The sequence below is a fragment of the Carassius carassius genome, chromosome 10 (assembly GCF_963082965.1).
Source record: "Carassius carassius chromosome 10, fCarCar2.1, whole genome shotgun sequence".
Taxonomy (NCBI): Eukaryota; Metazoa; Chordata; class Actinopteri; order Cypriniformes; family Cyprinidae; genus Carassius; species Carassius carassius.
This window is the reverse complement of record NC_081764.1, coordinates 8,206,832-8,224,600: the sequence shown is the minus strand read 5'-3', so window position 1 is coordinate 8,224,600 and position 17,769 is coordinate 8,206,832. Positions and strand designations below refer to the sequence as shown.

The window sequence follows — 17,769 nt, the reverse complement described above, 5'->3', positions numbered from 1 at the left end:
GTGATTTCATGGGAAAATGTAACTATTTTTGAGGTGGCGTTTTTTTTTTAAGTAAAAAAAAGCAAGCATGATGGTTCTCCCCTTAAAATAACCACCACTGGAACATTAGGAAAACGTATGAGTTAAATTGTACCAATTCATTAAGATTAGCCACAGTCAGAGTGTAAATTAGTTACGAATTTGCATGAGATGGCCATGTTAGAGTGTTGCTCTTATATGTTGGTTCTTTACAAGAGTTGCATTTTGTGCTGTTTTTTTAACAAGCTTCTGGTTGCTTTGATATTGGAAAGAAGAAAAAAAACACTGTTTAAATCTCAATATCTGAATTGTTTCTCCTAGATATCAATGAGATTAAATGAAATTGACTGGGATGGGATGTTTAAAGAAACATACTGTACACTTCTCCTTTAATTTCACATGTAGAGTTTAGAACGTATCTTGAAATGTCAATCTACAGTATGCTAAAATTTGCTCCAATGCCAGTCTGCAGTCAAAAGAGATTTCAATATGAATTATCTCAGACCAAATTGTCTATATTAGACTGTCCACATTTTTTTTAGATCTCTGTGTTCTTGTTGTATGCCAGTAATTCTTAATTTTTTTTGTCTGTTTAATCTCTATTCAAACTGTCTTCTTTCTCTGCAGACACAGAGATATTTTGTCTGTCATCAGTTTTTTACCTCTTCTTGTAAAACAGCCATATTCACAGCACTCACATAGGCTACTCGTCTTGTCTTGTAACACTCATCTGCAGTCTGTGTGTTTTATCATTACCTTTCTCATTGCTAATCAGCATTCACATTCACTTGTTTCTGACAGTATCGCTCCACTAATGTTCTATTGTCTGTCTGTCTGCAGCTCCTCATCTCTGATACACCTTTCACTTCAAAGGCATTTAAAAGCGTCAGGAGTGTAGATAGCTGCCTTGTTTTAATATGCCTCAGAACCAAAGGTTATCCGGTCTGGCTAAATGGTTGCACTGTCAGCCAATTTGATGTGTTTCATTCTGGAGTGTAACATAAGGGTTTCTGTTACCTAATGCAGAAACTCATGCAGAGTTTCAAAATATTTTTCTATTGCTGTTGGAGAGCAGTTTAGTGAAAAGAGGCAAATCTTCTTACTTGTCACTTTGAGAAACAGGCAGGGTTAGTATTCTGCACTGACGAAGACAAAGATGTTCTGTTTGTAAGCTGTGAATGTTTCTTATAGATCTCCCATGCTGAATGTGTTTGTGAGGACAGATTGAAACCTGTCAGACAGAATTAAAATATCCTGATATATTTCTTGATTTTGCTCCATTAAAATTTCCCATAGCTTTTTGGACTGAAAATAGAAAAATCCAAGCGTTCAAATTGCTGCAACTAATATATTTATATATACAGTTCTTATTATCATATATGTTGAAGTTGTGCTGCTTAATATTTTTGTGGTAACTAATCTTTTTTTGTTGTTGTTGTTTAGTTTTTTTCTTAAGTGTTGCATGGAAAATATCAACATACAGCTTCATAATGACGAGGTTGATTTACCGTAATTAATATTTTATTATTATTGTTATTATTATATTTATTTATTTATTTTTGATTTTTGAGTCAACTGTGCCTTTTAAGATCAGAATGTTCATTTTAAGAGCCACATGAAGACAAGAGGTGAAGGGTGGGTTTTACTAATAATTTCCCCCCCAAAAAAGTGTGTGTGCCTATGACGATGCATGTATATATACGTGTCTGTGTTCATACACCCTTTTTCTTCCATCAACTAAGACAACGTTTTTCCCTTGTGTGTCTATTGTTTTGGTTGCCATGACAGTATTTCTTTTGTTACCTATCACTGTATTATGGCACATTTCACCTGTTATTTGATAGCTGTGTTTTTGTTCTCCGAATTTCTCATAATTCAGACTTTGATCTAAGTGGATAGAGGAGGTCTTTTTTATAGTATAGCCATGGGAGACATGCACACACACACAAATCAAAAGAGAAAGAGAGAGATTCTTCCTCCAGATGTGGTTTGGGTGTGGGAGTAACAGCCTGGAGGTTACCAGACATGCTTGACCTTAGGGTGGGCGAGGGGTCAAGGGCGCCTCTCCCTTCATGTTGTTTTAGACTGCCACCATTTATTACCATCTGTCAGTCAGGCATGGACTTTAATTCCACAGCTGTACTTAAACTAAGACAATGACCTGTGCTGACACACCAAAGCATCATGACAGAGGAAACAGAAGGGAAGCTAGCCAATCAGAGCGCAGGGACGCCACTGGATAGAGAGAACAGAATTTGAATTCACAACATGGATTATTGGGTGGTAAAATGAAAAAATGTGTCCATCATTGACTGGCTGGAATTTGTCCATCATGTTAGATGACAGAGAAGGACAGAAAAGAAAATGAGACAACAAAAATGTACAGCATTTGATTATACTTAAAATAGAAATAAATTGATAAATAATATATTGATGAACTTCAGTTTATATAGATGGATAGTTTAATAAGTTTTTTTTAACTGTTTTGAAATAAGTTTCTAATGCTTAGCAAGGTTCCATTTATTTGAAAAAAAAAAAAAAACAGTAAAACAAACACTTTGAAATATTACATGGAAAATTTCTTATTATTTTCAGTGATGTTTTTGTGGAAACTGTGATGTACTACAATTAAAATGTTTGAGGTAAGATTGCAAAAATATTAAAGGAAATCAGTACTTTTCAGTAAGAGTGCATTAAATTGATTAAAACTGACAGTAAAGTCATTTATAATGTTACAAAATGAATGCAAAATTAATAAATTTTGCAAATAAATGCTGTTTCTTCTTAAGTTTCTTTTCATCAAGGAATCTCTCTCTCTCTCTTAATTCAGTGAGAGTATGCGTCAGTGTGTGTCTGTGCATCTCTCAGGTAAGTTGTTCCTCCAGATGTTCCTCATCATTTCCGAGGAATGGTGCATGTGGGCTGGAGAGTTAACAAGTGGGAAAGATGGGCTTGTGGTTCTGAGCTGGAGTCTCAAGTGACTTTTACATAGTGTGTAGATTGTGTACATGTTTGTGAGTGTCTGGGATGAGACTGGAATCGTTGTTGTTGTCTGTGGTGGCAGCGAGCTGTCTGCTCATGTTGTAGTGTGATGAAGTGATCTCATGCTCATTAAAGGCAAAGTTTGTTCAGGAGGTCAGTGAGATGATGCCGTTTTCCGTTCCCCCTCAGACATGTCTCTATTTTTGTACTTCGAAGTAAAGGGCTGTGAATGTAGACACCCCTAAGGCTGCACGGGTTCTTGTAGACTTGGCCGCTGTTTCTGTCTGTCTTTCTGTGTCTCTTCTATTCTTCTTGTCCCCTGCTGTCTCATTCCTATTTTTATGACTCCTATATCTCTCTTAGTATTTGCCTTACAAAACAAACGATTTTTGTTTCCCCTTTTATTTTATTCCTGGGTGTTTCCTTAAATATAAAAATCTGAAGCAGTTTTCACTTATTGATAATTACTTGAAGACCACGTTTTTCGGCTTTTTTACATATTATATATTTATGTAACTTTATAAATAAAAGTGTGTTTTAATAAAAATATAAATCATATTAAATATGTATAATGCATTTAGTTTTTTTCTATTAACCCTCTATAAATAGAATTGTTTTCAACAGCACATTATTTCTGGTATCACATTAGTTTTTCTAACTAAATTTGATAGTTTATTTCAGTACTGCATTCTGTGAGATACCATATAAATGAAAATGATACCACCACATAGGGCAGTATGATAAATTGTATTTTAATTGTGATCTTGATTTCTGCTTCTCTTGATTTATTAAGTATAATCATCTGCAATATTTATCCACTGGTTATTTATCCTGCATAATGTTTTATTTTAATTTGCCATTATCCCGTGCATTGGTTACAAGCTTCCTCAAGAATTCATGATTGTGGTTGCCAGATGTCAGGAGTTTAAACCCTCTAATCAGAGCTTTCCTATTAAAGTTCCCCTATTATGCCATTTCGAATATATTTTTGCGTATTGCTTTGGTACCGAAATTTGTACCGAGAACTGCGGATTTTAACTGGTATCGATACCGTGACAACACTATTGGCTGCCTGGCCACGAACAATTTTACCCACCCTCAAATACTGTAGCTTATTCATGTCGAGAAGATGCTGTGTCCTATGCTGTGAAAGTACATTTGTTTTCTATTCACTTACAAAAGACCTTGCATGCATGTAAACCTATAGTATTGTAAACCTATTGTAGGAGATTCTCAATACAATATTAGGAACCTTAAAATGGCACAATAGGAGCACTTTAATACAATTTATGTTCAGTGGTTTACTTAAGCTTCCCAATCTGGCCATTTTCTTTCTTGCTGTCTTTCTTTCTTTCTTTTTTTTTTTTTTTTTTTTTTTTATCAAAATAATTTATGTGATTAACCATTTAAGCATTATCATGCAGCACTGCAACCACAGTACCTTTTTGTACAAAATGCTATCATGACCCAATTAAAATGTTCATGATTTCATATAATTATATTTTCCCCCACAATTTGTGTCGCTTTGAACTTTACACAAACCTCACCAATCAATCACCAGTGAGGTCTTGGAATGAGGTCAGTTTCTGTCCACACACAGGTGTACGCTTACAAAAAAATCCAGATGAAACTTTGACTGACATGCTGATATTGCTGTGAAATATGGCTGGCTACAATTACTTAGGAAATTCACTTTTAATGAAAAAAGATGGTCCCTCTGCTTCTTACATAAGATGGGACTACTACAGACTCTCTTTCAATCCAAGACTTAGGCCTTTATCACATTTGTATATAAATTCAAGTGGGTTCATTTTTATTTTTTTTTTAAAACAGAAGAGAATAATAGACTGATAAGGAGATATTAGAGTTTAAAACAACACAAAGAGTGAACACTGAACAGCCAAATAATTCTATTCTGATCCTTGTCAATTAACTATTTTAAAAAACTAATTTTAAAAACTCAAGGGCCAGCAGCAAATAAAATTGTTTTACAATTATTCAATCTAAATACAGTTATTTTGCAGATATACAGTACAATGCACAACTTGATGAATAAGTACATTTATGTATATGGAAAAAATATATACATCATGCTACTGTTTAACAATCTTTTAAGAAAACTCTAAAATAACATTAAACGTCAACGCAGACACTGATAATTGATTTGCAGGCTGTTTTTAATGATAAACTATTAATACTAAAGGGGTCATACTGTACAAACCTGACTCATTTAGTTTGAGACCCCTGATTTAAAAAAAAATCTTATTGGATTAGTTTAACATCACCACTTAAATGTTAGAGAGAAGATGAAAGTACATAATTTTGAGAAGCATGTCAAATATATCTGCCAGAAGAAGTAGCGACTGCTTTGGAATGGAGCCTGAAAAGAGTTTTCATTAATTGCGGTCTGATTCAGTTCAGTACTTGGGACAGGATATTGGATAATATTTTTACCTCTGAAGACTTTTAGAGCCCCGCGTTATAGAAACGGTAAAGCTATAAAGTCAAAATCATCACTCACATATAGGTTAAAAGTTAAAAATCAGACACATATAGGTTAAAACCACAAGATTTAGTATTATCATCCCTCGACAGTTCGAAAAATAGCACAGGGACCAGATGAATTTTTTTATTTTTTTTTTACAGTTGAGATTTAAAGCTTGAGTCACAAGTCTGTCAAAATGGTCCCATAGGAGGCAAAATAGATATGCTAAACTATACCTTTTGCTGGAAAAGAGACACAAACAGATGTGAAATAGGACAGTGAGAAAGATTCTGTGCATATGGCCCAACGTTAAATGTCCCACAAATCATAGTCTATTTGTGAGTCTCCCGTAAGCAGAGAACACATTGATTCAATAACAAGACGGAAATGTAGATAAGATGTATTGGGAAAAAGAACGTAATCTGATAGTAGAAGTACATGCTGGAGAGATGCGAGGAAGAATGTGTTAGGTGTCTGTTTAGAGTCAGCTAACATCTGTTTCTGCAATTTTTAAACGTGATGTCTGTACTGCCTATTGATTTTGTAACAGAGAGAATCATATGAGAAGATATTTACTGCTTTCTAAGCTGCTTCTTTGACATAAGTGTGTGTGTTTGTGTGTGTGTGTTGGGTGGCTACCCAAGAGTGTATAAAATGTATAAAATTGTAACTTAAATGTTTCTGGTAATACAATCTGTGTGCATGAAATATATAATCACTGAAGCTGTTTCTCTCAATTATCAAGCAACCAATGATCTATACTGATTATTATGAGTACAAACTTTATGAAAAAGTGAAACCTAGGGCTGCACCATCCACTGTATTTAATAAAATTGATTCTGAAAACAATTAACAACAAATGCCAGGAAATGCAGGTTGTGCTTTAATGGGGTAGTTCACCCATAAATGAACGCTGCATCCGAAATCGAGTACTTCCATACTATATAGTATACAGCAGTGCTTCCCAAACGTGAACTTTTTGTATGTCTCCCTTATCTAACACACTTGATTCCACTAATCAGCTCATTAGTAGAAACTGCAAGAACTAAATTGGGTGTGTCTGATTAGGGAGACATACAAAATGTTCAGGGCAGGGGATTCTCCAGGACAGGTTTTGGAAGCACTGGTATACAGTATGCCAGTGTTTATTATACAGTATAAAGTGTAGTAGGTCTGAATTCATAGTATTTGAAAAGCAGTAGGCGAAAAATACCTGGATGACGTATTACTTCCACCCAGATTCTGAAGTGTGCATTCAATGAACACTTTACTATCCCATGAGGGCTTGGGAAAGGAATTGTGAATGGCAGTGCAGCAACTCAACTGACACTGGTAGGTCATGTAGTAGTAACAACATGGCAGATGTTGTATGTCTGAATTGCATTCATACTATCCATATTCATACTATATATATAACAATCTTTTTTTAATAATTGTAGAGTAACTTCAAATTCAATTTATTTTGTGTTATACAGAATAAAGTCATACAAGTTTAGAATGACAAGAGGATGATTAAATAATAATAGTTTTCATATATTGCACACATGCATTCAATACAGGTGAATCTCAATAAATTAGAATGTCATGGAAAAGTTCATTTATTTCAGTAATTCAACTCAAATTGTGAAACTTCTGTATTAAATAAATTCATTGCACACAGACCGAAGTAGTTTAAGTCTTTGGTTCTTTTAATTGTGATGATTTTGGCTCACATTTAACTAAAACCCACCAATCTCATCAAATTAGAATATGGTGACATGCCAGTCAGCTCAAAACATCTGCAAAGGTTTCCTGAGCCTTCAAAATGGTCTCTCAGTTTGGTTCACTAGGCTACACTACACAATCATGGGGAAAACTGCTGATCTGACAGTTGTCCAGAAGACAATCATTAACACCCTTCACAAGGGGAGGGTAAGCTACAAACATTAATTGCCAAAGAAGCTGGCTGTTCACAGAGTGCTGTATCCAAGCATGTTAACAGAAAGTTTAGTGGAATGGACTGAGGCTGTGGTCAAGGCATCAAGAGCCACCACACACAGATGTGTCAATGAATTTGCTGAACCACAGACAAAGTCAGAGGCGTCTTACCTGGGCTAAGGAGAAGAACTGGACTGTTGACCAGTGGTCCAAAGTCCTCTTTTCAGATTAGAGCAAGTTTTGTATTTCATTTGGAAACCAAGGTCCTAGAGTCTGGAGGAAGGGTGGAGAAGCTCATAGCCCAAGTTGCTTGAAGTCCAGTGTTGAGTTTCTACAGTCTGTGATGATTTGGTGTGCAATGTCATCTGCTGGTGTTGGTCCATTGTGTTTTTTGAAAACCAAAGTCACTACAACCGTTCATCAAGACATTTTGGAGCGCTTCATGCTTCCTTCTGCTGACCAGCTTTTTGAAGATGCTGATTTCATTTTCCAGCAGGATTTGGCACCTGCCCACACTGCCAAAAGCACCAGAAGTTGGCAAAATGACCGTGGTGTTGGGGTGCTTGACTGGCCAGCAAACTCACCAGACCTGAACTGTAGGTGAGGATATAACTGTGAATATTTTCAAGAGTAAAATGAGAAACAAGAGACCAAAAAATTCAGATGAGCTGAAGGCCACTGTCAAAGAAACCTGGGCTACCATACCACCTCAGCAGTGCCACAAACTGATCACCTCCATGCCACGCCGAATTACATTTACATTATACATTTATTCATCTAGCAGACGCTTTTATCCAAAGCAACTTACAAATGAGGACAGTGGAAGCAATCAAAATAAAAAAAAAATGTAGGCAGTAATTAAAGCAAAAGGAGCCCCTACAAAGTATTGAGTACATGTACAGTAAATTAACATACTTTCCAGAAGGCCAACAATTCACAATTTTTTTTTTATTGGTCTTATGAAGTATTCTAATTTGTTGAGAGACTTTTTTGTTAGGTTTTTGTTAAATGTGAGCCAACAAACACTTAGGGCCCTATTTTAACGATCTAAATGCAAAGTGTAAAGCACATGGCGCAGGTGCACTCAGGATCTGTTCAAATCCACTTTTGCTATTTTAACGACGGAAAAACGGTCCGTGCGCTGGGGTGCATTTTTGGAATGGGTTGTCCATATTCTCTTAATAAGTAATGGGCGTAACGTTCAATAAACCAATCAGAGAGTCATCTCCCATTCCCTTTAATAGCGAGATGCGCTCGCGTCATGGCGGATCACTATTTACATGGCAGAATTTGTTGGCGGAAAAGCTAAATGCTTCTCAAGCGAAGAAACCGATCTGCTCGCACGAGCAGATCATCTACGGGACAAGCAGGAATGGGCGCAAATGCATTTGTTAATTAAACGACGTGGTACTGGACAGGAAAATGCGAACGGCGCTGGACTGAAACTAGCAAACACACTTGCGCTGCACCTTGCCTCGCCGTGTATGACAGGGCCCTTAAACTACTTCAGTCTGTGTGCATTGAATTTATTTAATACACAAGTTTCGAAATTTGAGTTGAATTACTGAAATAAATAAACTTCTCCACCACATTCTAATTTATTGAGATGCACCTGTATATTTACTTTTGTTTGTTTGTTACTATTTAGTCGGCACATTGTTTAAGGCAACACAGAATCTGCACAGACTTGGAAACTGTAGATTTCTTCAGATTTGGAACATCCATTAGTTATACAAATTCCCTACTCCTAGCATGTTTGTTTATTAAAGATATTAGATACATTTGTTGTGTATTGTTGTAGTATTAACACATTTGACCACATTTAAACACATTTCTACAGATTTCCCCCTCCAAAATAACCCAGAAAATGTGTGCGCTGGACAAGATATGGACTAACCTGCATTTCAAGTGCTAGGAATGATATTTGGCATTTTTACGTTCAAACAATTGATTAAACCAGAAATCAACAGTTTAAACACAGGAAAAAGGAAACGGTGTATTTGAACTTCCTTATCAAAATGTCCCAATTAAGGCCTCATGTTGAGACTCTGCTCTGCAATTTCCCACATCATAACTCCTGAAGACTGATCATGTTGACTTTGCCAATGAAAGCATACCTTATTAATCCTTATCATTTTTTTTTTCTTGTTTTCCTTCACAGGCCATTTATCACTAGCTTGTTTCATTTGGCTCGTGAATTCAATTAGTTAACCGAACAAGAGACAATCCAATTAGATCATTTCATGGCTGGTTTGGATTTAATTGCCTGTAACATGGATTTAAATAATTGGTCTTATTAAAACATGTAAGGTGATCCATTTTTATGGGGGCACATCTAACCCCAGGGACTATCTATTGCTGATGTCAAACCAGCAAATGAAAGAGAAAAGTAAAATGTTTTTTTTTTTCTCGTTGAAGCTTGTTAACTTTTTCTATTCACTGGCTGGGATTTTGCACTCTTTTCATGTTAATCTCCATCATGCTAATAATAGGAATTTTGCCATTTTGAGACACTCACTGCTCTGTTTCTTTTATCTGCTCCTTCTGTTTCTGCTGGATATTGTCAGCTGAAGTGCCTCTAGAAGAGCTGGTGTTGGACACAGTGAGCTTAATGTAACAAAGGAAGAGCAGAACTAATGAGAAGTTCAATGCCATCTCTCTGTAAAAATCACATGATCTTTGTTGTCAGGGCTCAGAAGTCATGGGGCGCTTGAAAGGACTGCCCACTTGTCTGTCAAATGAGAAAGGGGGCTTTAGCTCTAAAACTCATGGTTGCCTTTAGTGGACGGGGTTATCTTGTCTGTCACCAGGAACCGCAAAGGGGCAGTAATTGGCTTGTCAAGCTATCAATCAGCTTATCATAGCATGGGGTATTATGTATTTATGCAGAAGATAAAAGCTAGAGACTGCTCTTTTAATCAGAATGGTTTTCAGTGACTCTGCAATTCATTTTTTTTTTTTTTAATTGAGATTGAGCTGTTGTGAGTTTGTTTTTCTCCATATGCTCATGACAGTGTCTAGAGGGGATGGCCATTTGAATTGTTATTAAGTTTTAAATGCTCACTCTTCCAAAGGCCACTTTGCCCATCACAAATATGAGGTATTCTCTGGGCTCTAACCCTACTATTTTCATTTTAAAATATAGCTTCCCTAGGACATACTGTATGTGAACAAATGGGATTTTAACCACAGTTTAAATGTAGTATATAGTATTTTAAATGCATTTATGTAGTGCTTTAAATGTAAACAACTTTGACTTTACATTTTTATTTTAGCTTTTAACCAACATGACTTACAAATGAGGAAAAAGCAATATAAGCACTGTCACACAAACAATTTAAGAGTTCTGCAATAACACATCTGTTTTTATATAAATAAGTTAAAAAAATGATGCTTACATGTTTGAATCTAAATGCAATGCAGTTCATTTTAGGAACTATTTCTATGAAGTTGGCATCAACATGTTTAATCAATGTGTGGTCTTTATTAACTCAAGGAAATAGAAAAAAAATGGAATGTTTAGATGCAGTTCAATTTTAGAGTCATACAAACATGTACGTCTAGAAAATACAGAAACACAATAACATTTTTCTGTGTGTAAACCTTTATATTTTCTTCCTTTCCACATGCAAATTTGAATATTTCTGCCATAACATCTAATTTATTATCTTTAAGATAGCTTGCTGCTGGCATCACTCCTTATCAAATAGAGTCAATTCATGCAGGCTTTTTCTCTTAAGTGGTTAATATGCATTTTGATTGACACCTCCTATGGGGGTGGGGAAACACATTCAAATTCTTCTGGTCTCTCTCCCATGAGACAGAGCTACATATGTTGATGTGTTTCAGTTTGCACACGTGTTTGTGTTTGTGTTTGTGCATGCAAGAGTTTGAGAAACAGTGAGAAGATGAGAGACACTGATGCAGCTTGGTTGTTTTGGCACTGTATGGTGACATTTTGATGCATATCATGTTGTGTCTTTGAGAAACTCTGCTTTTGAATAAAGCATGGGAGCCTGCACCGGAGCATCAGTGACATTATATTAGAAATTAGTTTTGAGAACTAACGTTATGCTGGACTGCATAGACAATTATTGAGGGTGTAATTATACAAATCCCACCCCATTAACACAAACCTACACAACCGTTCAAAGTTTGGGGTAAGGAAGATTTTTTTTCTTGAAAGAAATTAATACTTCTATTCAGAAAGGGTGCATTAAATTGATAAAAAAAAGGCATTTATAATTTTACAAAATGTTTCAGTTTCAAATAAATGCTGATCTTTCAATTCATTAAAGATTCTTTAAAAAAGTATGTAGTTAACAAAAATATCAGGCAACGCATCTGTTTTCAAGCATTGATAATAATAACTAATGATTTTTGAGCACCAAATTTTTAATATATTGAAATCTAATACCTTTTTTAAATTATAGTAATATTTCAAAGTATTATAGTTTTTACTGTGTTTTTGATCATTAAATGCAGGCTTGATGAGACTTTTATAAAAAGCAATGAAAATCTTACCACACCCAAACTTTTGAGCAGGGAGTGCAGATAGATCTTAATGCATATTTTGAAAGTTAATGATTAATATTGAAGATGAAAGTTAATGATATTACATGACATTACACTGTAAAATTTGTACTTTTAGGGGTAAAACAACTTGTCTCTTGGCATTACCCTTAACACTTTATAAAAGCTTTTCTTATAAAGATTTTTATTTATTTATTTATTACACTGAGGGAATAATGGAAAGTTTTTTAAAAGCATAGTTTACACAAAAATGAAACGCAAAAGGACATATTTGGTAGAATGTGAAGTCTTCTTTTACAATATAGTAGAATGAAAGTGATAGTTTATATCATAATTAAGAAGGGAATAAATAATGATAAATATAGAAACAGGTGTAGCACAATGCACTTGACAAAATATCAGGAGGAGAAGATACAACACTCAACTTCTCATGAACACATTGCTGGTTTGATTGAAAGAGCGAAAGGGTAAAAGAGTTTACAGTGACATTAAGGTATACAGACCAAGACTTTTTCATTTGTGCATGAACTGTCCATTTAAAACCATGCTTTTATAGTATTCACAATCAAGCCAAAGACAGAGGTGAAAGGCACTCAATGAATGAGTGGAACACAACAGCCAAATCAAAGCTTACAGGCTCTCTCACACACTCCTAACCAGCAGACGAGCAGCGGCTGCCGCTTTCAGATGCTTGTTTCTCGCCTGTCACATGCCATTAAGGTCTTTCGCTTGGTTACGGGTCACTATGACTATTCATACCGGTATGACCTCTCTCTTGTTTCCAAGCAACAGAGGTCAAGTGGATGTGTGCTGAGTATCCAGTAGGCAACCCACTGACCCTTTTAATGACCTCGGCTGGAGTTTTAGTTAGAGCTAGTGTGTATGATAACCTTTGTGACCACTTGACCCTGATCAAGCTAACCAGCATAGCCACTGTGTGTTGAGTGGTTTTGTGGTGTCAGAGAGACTGACATGAAACTAGAGCTCAATAAAGTTGTGAAAATACTCCAGAAGGTTAATTTAAAATGAAAGGATACTGAACAAACAAAAAGTGTTTTCTTTCTTACTTCGTTTTATTGAAAATGCTTCTCAAGATTCCTGAGATACACCCTGGTATAATCAACAAAGCCTCTATGAATTTTTGATTCGTTAAATAGTGTTTTACTTGTCCAGATCAGAATCGCCTTTCTTTGGGTCTCATGCATCTCTTGTAAAAGACATACACAAATGAGAGCGTTGAAATAAGGATTCAAGATTTAATGTCACAGTCTTTTACATGTTAATTCAACTCAAGTGTTGCTAATTCGAAAACAGGTCAGGAGAAAAAAGTAAGGTCCTTGTATACAGCTGTGTGAAAAATAATGTTTTCTGAATTGGTCATTCACTTCAGAGAGCGATGTTGTAACAATAGACAGATTTAAAATTGTCCATGCAAAATATTTCTGTATATAGAAATAATGTGTGCATATACTTTTTTTTTTAATAAATAAAATGTATCATGCTTTCTACAAAAAAATTCTTATAAGACCTATTCATAACAATAGCAAATTTGCAATCCCTGTATGAATAGCTCTGTTGGAGCAGTATGTGCTGTATAATGCATAGTGAATAAAAGGCTTTTAGCGTCCTTAAGCTAAATACTATAAAAGAAAAATACACAAATAAGTGAAGAAGAATTATCTTCTCCACCTGCATTTATGTTCTTCTTTATTTAACACTCTCACCTGACCCAGAAACAGTAGCAGAAGATGTTACGATGTAGAGATAAGCATGTCAAAGTGAGAGAGATTGAGTGGGAAGGATCAGAATTATCTGTCATTTTTTCCTGGTATGTAGAAATAGACTCACTGAAAAAAGAATCAGAGAGAGGAAAGCTAGAGGCAAAATGAAAGAACAGGCTGATGAAATGTTTAATGCCCTGCAAAAATAATTTTCTTAATCAGTTTTTCTCCCCAGCAAAATCCATCTTTAAAATGAAATAAAATGCAATATTATGCAAGACAATATATCTTGACTCAGAGATATGATCTTGAATTCAATTTTTGTTCTAAGATTTTTTTTCTTGCTTTAAGCACAAACCTCACAATTGTTTTGATTTATGCTTAAAACAAGTAGAAAACAATTTGCTAACTTCAAAATCAAGATTTGTTCTTTTAACTGCTTTGATGTTTTTGTTATTTTTTGAAGTGTCACTATGATGGTGTGAAACACAGGAGGCAGGACCGATCTAGTGTTGAAACGCCTTTAAAAGGGAAAAGATTAAAGGAGGAAAGGAAACAAGCAGATCTCTGATTGCGTTCCTCATTGGAATGCTTATTGAAAGATCTGCTGCAACCATCAGTTATACCAATATGATAACATGGAACAGGAAGTGGGGCTGCACTTATCTCGGACTGTTTGTTGACAACCTCATTTAAGAAGAACCATCCCAGTGATATCGGAAGAAAGTGAGATAAACACCTTTCTAACACGTTTGCATGTTTGAGTGTAGAGTGGAAGCAAATCAGGGTTATCAGACAAGGCTATGTTGGATGCATATTTGGTGAAAAGTTTTTTTGGTCACGAAAACTCAGAAAAGTTTGTCATGAATAGACTTAATTTCATAGCATGCCAAGTTTATCGCAAACAATAGAAACAGTGTTGTGGAAGCTAATGTATTGCCAAGCTACTCATAACTTAAACCGGTGCTATTGTTAAACAAAGCTATTAAAATGTGTTTTTAGAAATTGAGATAACAGGGAAATAAAATAAAATACAAATAAATTTAATTTATGCTACTTAATAGCAAGACTAAAAAAATATCAGCATTGTAACATTTTTTCTGTGCTTTATTGCTGCTTGAGCAAATTGGAATTACTGTGAAAGTTACTAAAAGCTACACTATTATGAAAACAGCTTAGCTGCTAACGAACTTACAACAAATTTAGCTAAATTACCAGGGTAGCTGAAAATCTAACATATAGTTTTCACACATTGTTTCCCACACTTAATGTTTAACACCTAAAAAGGAGTACTACAGTTTGTTTAATTGTTCGCCAAGGCTAAGCCTGATTCTTCAAGCACATTAAATGAAGTCGTGGCCTGTTAATTATTACCATGTTTCTGCTGTTGGGCTGCTGTAGGATTCACTGTAGGATCACATGGGTCAGGGTAACACGTGGTGCTCGAATTTTTTTTTTTTTCGTTTAGTTTGTGCCTGTGTCTGTGAGCGTGATCTACGACCCTCACTCTCACTGAAATTGTGGCCCACAGCAAACAGTGGCACCCGCCGATCCCTGAGGGGAGACTCCCAACCGTGGAGATTACACACTCCCATCTCCTCCTCTCTTGCTTCATCTGTGCTATTTTGTTTCTCTTTTTCCTCCTATGTTCATCACTGTTCTCCACAATTCACTCTTTCTTTGACTTATTTCTCATTTGCTTTATAGGTTCTCCTCACATGAGGAGCATTTCCCTGTAGGTCCATGATACTAAACAGCCTGCCAGTGACAGGCCTGGTTCTGAATATACAGTGGCCCCAAACAGAATTTGGTTACTGAAGCCTCAAACATTTTTATCACTTTGCAGTAAATATAAATATTTATATAATTGTATTTTTTATTTCATTCAATAAACACTATTCAATAAAAAATATGACTGTTCAAAATATGAAACAATAAATGTAATGTTCAAAATGAATACAAACAAAAAAGTCCTTTGATACTCAACAGTATTTGTCATATTTTGTGGAACATTAATACAATGAACATCAGTGGTTATTCTGCTGGGACACCTGTATTATTAACTTAAGGGAAACTGGATTATTGGTTTGATATGTGACTTAAATGTCCAAAGTACATATTTTCTTATAAAAATCAGGCAGTGCATTTTTACTTTCGTGTGCAAAGTCATTCCAACTGTGAAAGTTTAAACATAGTGAAATGATTTACATTAAGAGCTTATTGTAAAAGTAGTATGATACTTTTATTTTTTAATCAATGGTACTTGATGAACTTGGAGGTCAGATGTGCTTGTGTGGATTCCTCACATATAGTTCAAAGCTCTTTAAATGCTTTGAAAGACACTTTTCTAAACCTTTATATTTATTTACAGGCCCACTTAAATAAATATAAATATGCCATATTAAATACATGTAAAAAAAATGAAGTTACTTGCCATATACATATGCCATATGAAATACAGTACATGTACAGTATTTAAAGTGTGGCTTAACTGTTCAAATACTACTTGGGGCCAAGTATATGTACATATAGTGTTGCAGATTAAATGTGTCCCTCATGGTTTTTGATGTACCACACACTCGGCAGGTTGTACGTTTGCCCTTATTTATCATAAGACTTTGAAGGACAGATGAGAGAGAAAAAAAGACATTTTATCTGTGTGATTTGATTAAATCCTTTGCTTTAATTACCCCATCCTGTCTTCCCAGAAGATAAGGATGATGGAATAATCCTCTGTCAGGGATGAGGGCTGTTAAAGTCAATGCCTCACATGCTCAATGTGAGAGAAAAGTTTTCATTCAGTTAAAGTCACACACAGGTAAGGTCTCTCCCTCCATCATATTTGGTCCACCATCCATCAACTGGTCACTCTAATCCATGCGATCTGTCAAGTGACATCCCTTTAAAGCTATGAGATAAGACCTAATCTTTAAGTGATCCTTTAGGCTGCACAGCTGAAGATAAAGTTCAATCTCCAAAGATAAAATGAAATGTTTGTATTTTTGTGCAAGATGAAATTAGGTTGTCACTGCAGACAGTAGATACTAAAGTAGTACTCAAAACTAGTTGCTGCAGATGTCCTTCAAGTGTCTTTGCCAGTCACAAGCCAGTTCAAATTTGGTTTGCAAAACAATGTGATCACATAGCCCCCTTTCAGATCTAAAATGTTAAAGACAAGGTGTTATATTGTGACAGTACAGAACTTGATATAAAAATCCTGCTATTTTCTTTATAGAGATTGTTACTTGAGTGCATTATTAGTGCTTGCAAAGACACGCTAGACATGGTTGACAACTTGTTGGAACATGGTGGACCTGCACTTGTGCTTAATTAGAAACCTGAAATGATAGAGATGAGGAATTCTAGCTATGTGCCAGGAATGCCCACACAGGTAAATGATATTTTATGTTGTCTGCGGCCCCATGCTAAGTCTCTTTGTGTGAGAGTGGTGTAGATTGTGTCTTCTGATAGAATGTTCATATACTGTTACTTTGCAGAGACGGTTGCTTCTATATGGCTTGCACATTCCATTAGATTACTAAACTTCGTGAAACATTCTGCCGAGCTTGACTGTTGGATCTTGTTATAAAATGTGTTTTTTTTTTACATGCTTAAAAAAGCCTTTCTTGTCATGAATAAGTCTTTAAAATTTATAATATCATGAATAATTTATTTATTACAACATAATATGTTTTAAGGAAAGTAAAATGTTTAATGTGTATATATATATAAATTGTTCAACTTTGTGATTCTTTCCAAAGCAAATTTTCACAAATTATCATTATTGCTATACAAACCACAAACGATATCCGAGTCAAAAAAGCAGAGGCTGCATTTATCCTATTTTAAAAGTTTTTTGTTACATCTATGTAGACATCATGTTCTTGTGGTTGTATTACAAACTATTTCGTTAATTCTTTTAAAAGACTTTGATGGCACTTTTTTCCATCCATTGGGCCTTGAGCAATCAGAAATTATGTCTTTCTAAAATGTGGTTACGTGGTCTGGTGTCTCTTTTCATTATGAAGTTGCAAATTTGACCCTGGGCTGCTAAGTGCAAGCATGTGCTTCAGACTTTTAGCATAGATCTGTTTCACAATAGAATGGGGAATT

General features: G+C 35.2%; 1 protein-coding gene across 1 annotated transcript in view; it reads left to right on the top strand.

Annotated features, from left to right (window-relative positions):
- Window positions 1-17,769, top strand: part of LOC132151666 (semaphorin-3F-like) — a 45,758-nt gene that overhangs the window by 12,869 nt on the left and 15,120 nt on the right. The window lies entirely within an intron of this gene.